This window comes from Engraulis encrasicolus, chromosome 5 (genome assembly GCF_034702125.1).
Source record: "Engraulis encrasicolus isolate BLACKSEA-1 chromosome 5, IST_EnEncr_1.0, whole genome shotgun sequence".
Taxonomy (NCBI): domain Eukaryota; kingdom Metazoa; phylum Chordata; class Actinopteri; order Clupeiformes; family Engraulidae; genus Engraulis; species Engraulis encrasicolus.
The window spans coordinates 5392649-5401460 of NC_085861.1; the positions used below are offsets into that span (position 1 = coordinate 5392649).

Sequence of the window (8812 nt, forward strand, 5' to 3'; positions counted from 1 at the left end):
TATATATAAAAAATAAGAACTGTAATGAAGGACATCATGAAAATGAAACCCCCAAAAGCACATGTGTAATTAAGTAGTAGGCTATAATAAACACCAGACAGATTGGTGAGACAACTCCACAGGGAGAGGACAGAACTGTAGGGAGTAGAGCTACATGAATAATGACTTGTCTGCATCTGAACAATAACCTACCTGGTCCAGGCTCTATTAAATCTCTCATGGCCGCCCGGTGGACTGAGTGTGGGGGAGGAGATGGTATATTGCGCAAAGAATGTCTGGGTGGTAATTAACTGAACAGCTTGTGTGGCTATTTCCACATATGATGTACCTTCTAGGCACAGGCGACCAGATACTGGTAATTTGTTATCGGTTACATTGCTCAGTGAATAAGTTACATTCATACACCAACTTAAGAGGCTGCCAAGAAGGCACCAAGTGTCCGGGGTTCACATGAGAAAGTGCTTATTCACACACACACACACACACACACACACACACACACACACACACACACACACACACACACACACACACACACACACACACACACACACACACACACACACACACACTATAATATTGATACATACACACACAATATAATATTATTAATACATAGAAGTACTGTATGTACAGTAGTATTGCTGTGTCATATGTAGGTCTACAGAGGCTCTTGGAAGATACCTATTGGGTTTGGAGTTCTTTCAGATGACTTTGTCCTGCAGGACCAGGTCAAAGCTGTCAGCGGCCTGCATGCAGCAGCAAGAAATCCCAACATGTGTGGGCCCGGTAAAACACCTAATATGCCTAAGTAACCTAGCCTGATTATAATCGACGTTCAAATCCCTTCGAGACTTGGTCTGACCAAGAGCATAGAAATGAACATTTCCCAAATGGCATGGTTGACCCGCCTCCCTTGTTTTGCTTATGGTTGTTTGCTTCCCGACAAAGTGAAAGGAGTTCCCGTATTTGCGGGAACTCAGAAAGTTCTTGCATTGCTCTTGACCTGACTGTTGCAGCGCTGAAGGTGTTGCGTCACTAGGAGGCCTTGGCCGGGTTATATAACCCACACCTGATGGGTCATGTTTATTATAATATAATATGGGTTAAATGCATCATAAATAATATATTAACAGTCAATCAGGCTAAATAGAGCTTTGTCATTGGCAGACAGACAGATGGGAGGCTCCACCCCACCTCAGCCCCTGCACCCTTGTCTATCTATGGCATGCCCATTAATAAATATGAAATCTTCATGTATTGTGCCAGAATTAGGCCAGAAATGATGCACCTGTTCACAGACCAAAGATTAATTGTACTTGTAACTGAGGTCTTCCAACACAGTCTGCCACTCAGGTCTCAAATTCACAACCTTCCACAGAGGCGTTGCTAGACCTACAGTATTTTACAGGGGCGCATGCCTGGGTATTGATTTGATATGATGTGAGTTCCACAAAAAAAAATGCTACCTTGGAATTTAGCTCAAGTTTAGCATACAGAGAAATCGCCAGCAGTGGTTCTCAAACTTTTTCCATCCTTCCCCCCTTTTCAGAGGGTCTGAATGCTTCCGATCCCCCCTGGCAGCACACAGTAGTACACTCTAAAAAGAGCTGGGTTATTACTTTGACTAAACCCCTGGGTCAATTGCTTTTCTATAAAAAATGGGTTAAATATAACCCATATTGGGTTATTTTTCTGACCCATTACCTGGGTTATTGGCCAAACCCACATCAGCACCCAGGCCCTGGGTCATTTCAACCCTGTAATCTAAGTTATCTTGTCAACGATATTTGAATTTTGAATTTTACCGGTCGCCATTGCCAAAACGGCTACCGGGCTACCAACGTCCAGAAGAGAGGACATCGGATATCTGAAAGCATTGTTTCGGTAAGTGTGCGCCTTTTATGTAAACTTGCCATATATTGCTTTTCGCGATGTAGGCCTAAATGTGCGTCAGCCGTGAGTTCCTGTTTGTGGAAAGCAAAGGCACATTTCATAGAAAGTTACACATTTCGAGTAATAGGAGGAAACGGTATTAACTAGTCTTTTAAGGGGAGCAAATGAATAAGCACTTAGTCATAACTGCAGCAGTTTGCTGTCCTGTGGTGGATTTGGGAATATAGATGCTTGCTTTAATGAATTTTACAAATGTAGGCTACATTTCATTGGAAAGTTACATGTTCCTCCAGCCTTCGTCCAGGTTCTGTCAACGGTGGTTAGATAGTTAGCTACGGTAAGTCATAATGTTAGCCCTTCTGGGATTCATTTGGTTGCTATTTCGCTTAATATAGCTCATAACGGATGGTTGGCTGTCAGATTGGGTGGATACTTTTTAGGTAGATTGGGCTAAGTGTGTCCACTACACCAGCGATACCTAATGCAGGACGCTAAACTAACACAAATCTGACAAATTATATCTAGCCGCTACCAGAGATTTTTTTAGGAAGGGCCGCTACTTCACCTGCTCAACCCAACCTAGAATGCAATAACGACAGCATTTTCGTTTGGGGGGCAAGCTGGCATCTGAAGACTGTCAGAGTGTGTCTGTGTGAGTGACTCAGTGACTGTCTTCGGTTACCACAAGTGTCATGATAGTTCTACATCAGGGAAGTCGATGAACTTTCTTCTTTTTTTGTATCACCTAGAACTAGTTTTGTGGGTGCAACTAAGTGCTTGTGTGACTTCGCCTGCGATATTCTGAGCTCACTGCGAGTCCGAACTCTGATAAAGGCAGAGGAAGAGCTCGCGCATAATATTACCGGCATGTTAGGTGTGGTAAGTCGCATCATGTGCTTGGTCAGCTTGCTTGGGCAAGAAAATGTTGTCGCGACAATGGTTTATTGTTTGTGTCAACTGACGTTTCTTGTCTCGGCTCGTATGTGCTATGTGCTTTGCTTGTTTGGTTAGCGTCGTAGCTTGTGTACTACATAACTGTTTGATTACCGTATGCGGATGAAGCTGGCTGCGTGGAAAACTGTTTACATTCACCTGTCGTTGTGTTCCAAAATCATAAGGCTTTAATGTGGAGGGTTATAGTTAGCCAATTTCTCTCTTTCACGAGCAGGGATTTGTTGCTTTGTTGACGCTACAGGGAAGTTTCCTGGTTTAAAGAAAGTTGTGGCTAGAGCTCTATTGGCAATAAGGCATCAGCTACTTCAACAAGCTATGCATGATAGCTGATATCAGCCGCAAATCGTGCGTGTGTAGTTGTCCCAGAGACCGTTTAGTTCTAGTGTGACTGTGCGATATTGTACTCTGTAGTATGTGCAGTATTTCCGAAGACTGGTTGGTTTATATTTTTGTTAATGCAAATGAAATATGTAAAGTTGTTGTGTGCACTACAGTAGTGAGACAAAAGCCTTTCATATATTTAGGTTGCCTGTATGTTTTGAAGGTGTGTCTGCAAAGCTCTGTAACGTTTTGTCTTTTTTTTTTTATCTCTTATGCTCTGGATAAGATGGACGTCTTTCCTCTGACCTGTTACCAAGACAGCTGGATGTGTAAGAAGCTGGAACTAAGTCACTGAAGAAGTAAACCGATGAAAACCGATTTGGATTGTCTGAGAGATGTAAGTGACTGAGTTCAGGACAAATGTGTATGTCAACTGTATTGTAGGCCTATTACTTTAACAACAAAATCACAATAACTGCTTATTTTTTGGCTGTAGGACACAAGTAAAAGGAGAAGAATGCTGCTCAGCTGGGTTGGCGAAGCTCTTGGATATCATCAGCACATGTATGAAGTAAGTTTTTTAAATGAATGCACAACAGCAGGCGTTAATGCGCGTGCACACACACACACGCACACACACACACACACACAATGAGAGCTGGCCTGATATTGTTCTTTGATTCTGTGAATGTGTATGGAATGCCTACAGTACTGTCTGGTGTCACTTCAGACAATTTTGCAACGGTTTACTGTATGTTCTGTCTATTTGTCTGCCAAACTCTCGAACTTGTTATCTTTCTTTTTGTCTTCCTCTTTGGGCACCGGTAGGCACAGAGTCATTCCGGTAGGCACAGAGTCGTTCCTCGATGGACGTGATGACCTGGGACCAAAACCGCTTAATGTGTATGAGGCTGTGTCTGCATCGAGGGAAGAACCCAGCACTGAAATGTGAGTGTATGATCCAATAATTGTAAACATGGGTGCCAGTTTTACTATATATTTCACAGTAAAATCCCAATTACTATTACTCATAGTTATTCATTCTTTTTCTGCTGTAGGACACAAATGAAAGAAGAGTACTTCTGCTCTGCTGGGTCTGCGACACTACTTATCCGAGGAGTCCTCAAACATCAGGATGTAGGAAGTAAGATCTTTATATGTCATGCATAACAGCCCATGCGTGCACGCGCGCGCGCACACACGCGCGCGCACACACACGCACACACACACACATATGCTCATACACACACGTACAAAACATGCGCATGCACACCCCACTCTACACCACACACAACCTTAAAGGAAAATCCCTACTAGTTTCAACATCCAATTATATTGTTCTCACTACCACTGGCTTGTCAGGACCCAACAACGCAGTTCAGGATAAATGTGTATGTCAACTGTATTGTAGGCCTATTACTTTAACCATGAAATCACAATAACTGCTTACTTTTTGGCTGTAGGACACAAGTAAAAGGAGAAGAATGCTGCTCAGCTGGGTCGGCGGTCACACTACTTATTCAAGAAGCTCTTGGATATCATCGGCATGTATAAAGTAAGTTTTTTTATAGCAATGCACAACAGCAGGCGTTAATGCGCGCGCACACACACACACACACACACAATGAGAGCTGGCCTGATATTTTTCTTTGATTCTGTGAATGTGTATGGAATGCCTACAGTACTGTCTGGTGTCACTTCAGACAATTTTGCAACGGTTTACTGTATGTTCTGTCTATTTGTCTGCCAAACTCTCAAACTTGTTGTCTTTCTTTTTGTCTTCCTCTTTGTGCACTGGTAGGCACGGAGTCGTTCCTCGATGGACGTGATGACCTGGCACCAAAACCGCTTAATGTGTATGAAGCTGTGTCTGCATCGAGGGAAGAACCCAGCACTGAAATGTGAGTGTATGATCCAATAATTGTAAACATGGGTGCCAGTTGTACTATATATTTCACAGTAGAATCCCAATTACTATTACTCATAGTTATTCATTCTTTTTCTGCTGTAGGACACAAATGAAAGAGGACGTCTTCTCTGCTGGGTCTGCGACACTACTTATCCTAGGAATCCTCAAACATCAGGATGTTGGAAGTAAGAGCTTTTTTATGTCATGCATAACAGCCCATGCGTGCACGGACGCACGCACACACACACACACACACACACACACACACATACAAAACATGCACGTGCACACTCCACTCTACACCAAACACAGATAAACACACACAACCTTAAAGGAAAATCCCTACTAGTTTCAACATCTAATTATATTGTTCTCACTACCACTGGCTTGTCAGGACCCAACAGCCTCTTTTTTCCAGCCCTGTCCGTCATCTCATTCTAATGAGTGCATGATCTCTTTACATATAAAACAGACATAGCGTGTAGCACCCAAAATGCACATGCAGTCAAGTCAAAAATAACATATATATAATTTCCCTAAACCATATTTATGATGACTGAGATGGAAGAGCCATGTCTTAATCATTAACACTTTTCTTTTGTTTTGCTTTTTCAAGACTTATGGTGAGATGCCAAGAGCCGCCATGAGGGATATGCAACCTGCAGCTTCACCATGCTTTTGGGAGATCATGTACTACGTGAACCTTGAGTATCTACAAGCCAGCTACTTTAAGTTCTTGAAAGGGTAGTGATGTCATTCAAGCCAGATCACGAGACAAGGTCCTGTACAAACTGTCAATCTAAATGTTGCGACATCCCTGTCAGTTCTTTTGGACTGAATACATGCTGTGTTTGAAATATATTATTCGGATAACTCCCCATCAGGGAATACCTTGTCTGTTAATGACAGATGGACATGCCATTGACATGCCGTGCACACTTTGATGTTTTTTATTTTAATGTTTTCTATGTTTTCCAATGTTCTTTTTTTATTTATGTTCTGTTATATGCTGTTTTTGTAAGTACTGTATGGAATATAGTGACTGTAGAGACCAAGACAAATTTCAACCTGGGGACAAAAAGTTCACACCACTCTGTTAGCGCAGTTATGGATGCACTGTAAATTTTGTAATTAACCAAAAGTACGGTGAGAAGCCTGTTTGTGCAGATGGACCTGCTGGCGGGCCTGTTTACTCATAGCTAAAAAGCAACATATTATCTGTGCAAAAGCACATGGGCTCTTCGAAAAGGGGTTAAACATTTTAATGTGCTGTTTTACAGTGTGCTATACAAAAGGTAAGGTGAAACTATTTTTTTGAAATTCTATAATTGTACAGTGTCACTGAAATCAAATGGTGCATTGGTAAAACTGAACCATTTCCTTTAATCCCGTTTAGCAGAGCCTATGTTTGATCTATACTGTCACCAGTGATGCGCGGGTCGACGAAAAAACAAGACACACCCGACCGCTTTTTTCCCTAGTCCGCCCGCTTGCCCTGCCCGCAAGAAATATTCATGAAAAATATTGACCCGGCCCGCTTCCCGACCCGCCTTTGAAAATAGTAGCCATGCGTCTTTATGAACACCCTAGTGTCATTGGCAAAGCGCAATCACGTCAATAAAGGTCTCAGCATGGTTCACTTCCGAGGGGTCTGGATACACTTCACATCACAGAAAATGCTGAGCTGCATGTATAAGTTCGCTTAAATAGTTGATAGGGAACAGGTAGGCTATGAAAACACCCATAGTGGCAATGTAGCCTACAACACTTTGTCTTCTTTTGGTTTGGTAGGCTACTACTCTGCTCTGTCCTTTACCTGAACTGAAATTGGTTTCGCTTTTTCCTATCCCTCCTTCACCAGAGACCAAGCGGTTAATTTGGGAGTTTAGGAAAGATAATCGCGTCACGTGTGTGCACAAACCACAAACGCAACCTGCGCCGCCTGGTGCCACTATAGGCAACGCTTGTCTTTCTAGCGCAAATGATCATTTAGCCCACACAAAGCGTGAACTTTCGTAATCTTAGATGACTGCAATGTAAAGATCCATACATGATCACGTAGGCTGCAGAACCCTTCTCAACTGATTGACAGTTGCACTCACGATGCTACAACGCGACATGCCCTGTCCAACAAAAAGTAGTCTATGTTGAATAGGCTAGATACAATTTTCTCACAAATTATTATTTTCTAATATGAGCATTTCGATCATAATATGTTTGTCTGTTACCCAGACTACCAAGTTTGCTTTTCATACAATGCTATTTTATTATTTAGGCTATTTATTTCTTTTAAGTGGCGATCGGCATTGTTCTTCCACTGTAGGCTAAATTACTCAAATGAGCACTGCATTCAAAGGGAATAGGCTAATAATTTGGACATTGTAGGCTATAGGCTAGCCTATTCTATTTCGACAATGTAGGCATAGCCACTCGAATCCCTACCTGTGGAGGAAATTAATCTGTAGCCTATGTTGGTGAGCAGACGGAGCCAGCCGTCAAGTGGATTGCCTATAGTCGTGGTATGACACAGGAAATGAAAACAAACTCTGTAAGCAACACATGAGTGCGAAACCATTACACTTGTATAAGAAAATATGTAGGCTATATCCATCACTGCACTGTTTAGAGAGCACCCTCTGTGTTCTTCAAAATGCACTCAATGGTTGCACCTGCTGCACCAGTTGCGCGCAGAAGATATTCGGCCGACGCATGAGCCATTAAGTCTCCTGCAGAGCGCGTGGCACCATCATAGTTATTCAGCCATATAAACTTTGATCTATTTAGCAAAAAATGTCCCTGTCTGCTAAAGTAAACTATAGCCTATTGGCTATAGCCTACTTTAAAATTCGGCATCATTTCAAAGGTCCTGACCGACCGCACCCGACCCGAATTTCATTAAAAATAATATTTCATAACCCGTGCCTGCGGTCGACCGCAGTTAACTGCAAGCGCCCGCTGATTTCGGGTCAGCCCGCGCATCACTGACTGTCACCAATATTGTAATGACTGAGTTTTAACCTGTTACTCTTGGTAATGTCATAGCAATGTTGCTATGATGTAGTTGAGTCTTTTCAGTCATGAGTGATCAGTCTTGCTGATAACCCGTCTTTGCTATCATGTGTTAATGCTACACTGCTGTGATTTGCATCTTTATAGTATACTTTTATGAAATGTATTGTTAATTATCTTCATTGTTCAGCAATAAAAAAAAAGATCTGAAATATTATGCATTCTTGTATTTTGTTTTTTTTAAAATTGATCTTAATTAATGCATTGGTCAACAATTCTGGTATATTTCACCCGAATGTAATAATGCTAAGTCATAATTGTTTTGTGTAAATCCCCTTGCAATTTAAATACCCAATATTGGGTTAAAGTATGAACCCAACAAAGAAGTCAATATGACCCAACAATGTGGTAGCAGGTCTGACCCATTTAATGGGTTCTTTTAACACACAAATTGGGTCAGAATGACCCATTTAGTTGGTTTAGGGGAATGACCCAATGTGAGGGTTAAAATATTTTAACCCAGCCAAAGGGTAGGCCCAATACTGAACCAGGGCCTGGGTCAGATAATAACCCAATTTGGGTTGTTTTTGACCCAGGCTTTTTAAGAGTGTACTCACGCAGACTGATTTTGCGATCACTGCACAGAATCAAAGGAAAGGTGACTGGTGATATTAAACAAAGAGGGACTGCAGTTGAATGCAGATGTGTGCTCATTTCCTATGC

General features: G+C 42.0%; 1 long non-coding RNA gene across 3 annotated transcripts; it reads left to right on the top strand.

Moving 5' to 3' along the window:
- Nucleotides 1–1617: 1617 nt before the first annotated feature.
- LOC134448864 (uncharacterized) lies at nucleotides 1618–8287 on the top strand. 3 transcript variants are annotated; one of them, XR_010034857.1, is made up of 9 exons: nucleotides 1618–1887; nucleotides 3458–3568; nucleotides 3668–3742; nucleotides 4000–4119; nucleotides 4230–4315; nucleotides 4635–4726; nucleotides 4973–5072; nucleotides 5183–5265; nucleotides 5697–8287. It is a non-coding gene; the product is annotated as an uncharacterized LOC134448864 (long non-coding RNA). The 3 variants fall into 3 exon arrangements; XR_010034858.1 differs by lacking the exon at nucleotides 1618–1887 and having other exon boundaries at nucleotides 2791–3568; nucleotides 4020–4119; XR_010034856.1 differs by lacking the exon at nucleotides 1618–1887 and having other exon boundaries at nucleotides 2793–3568.
- Nucleotides 8288–8812: the final 525 nt, after the last annotated feature.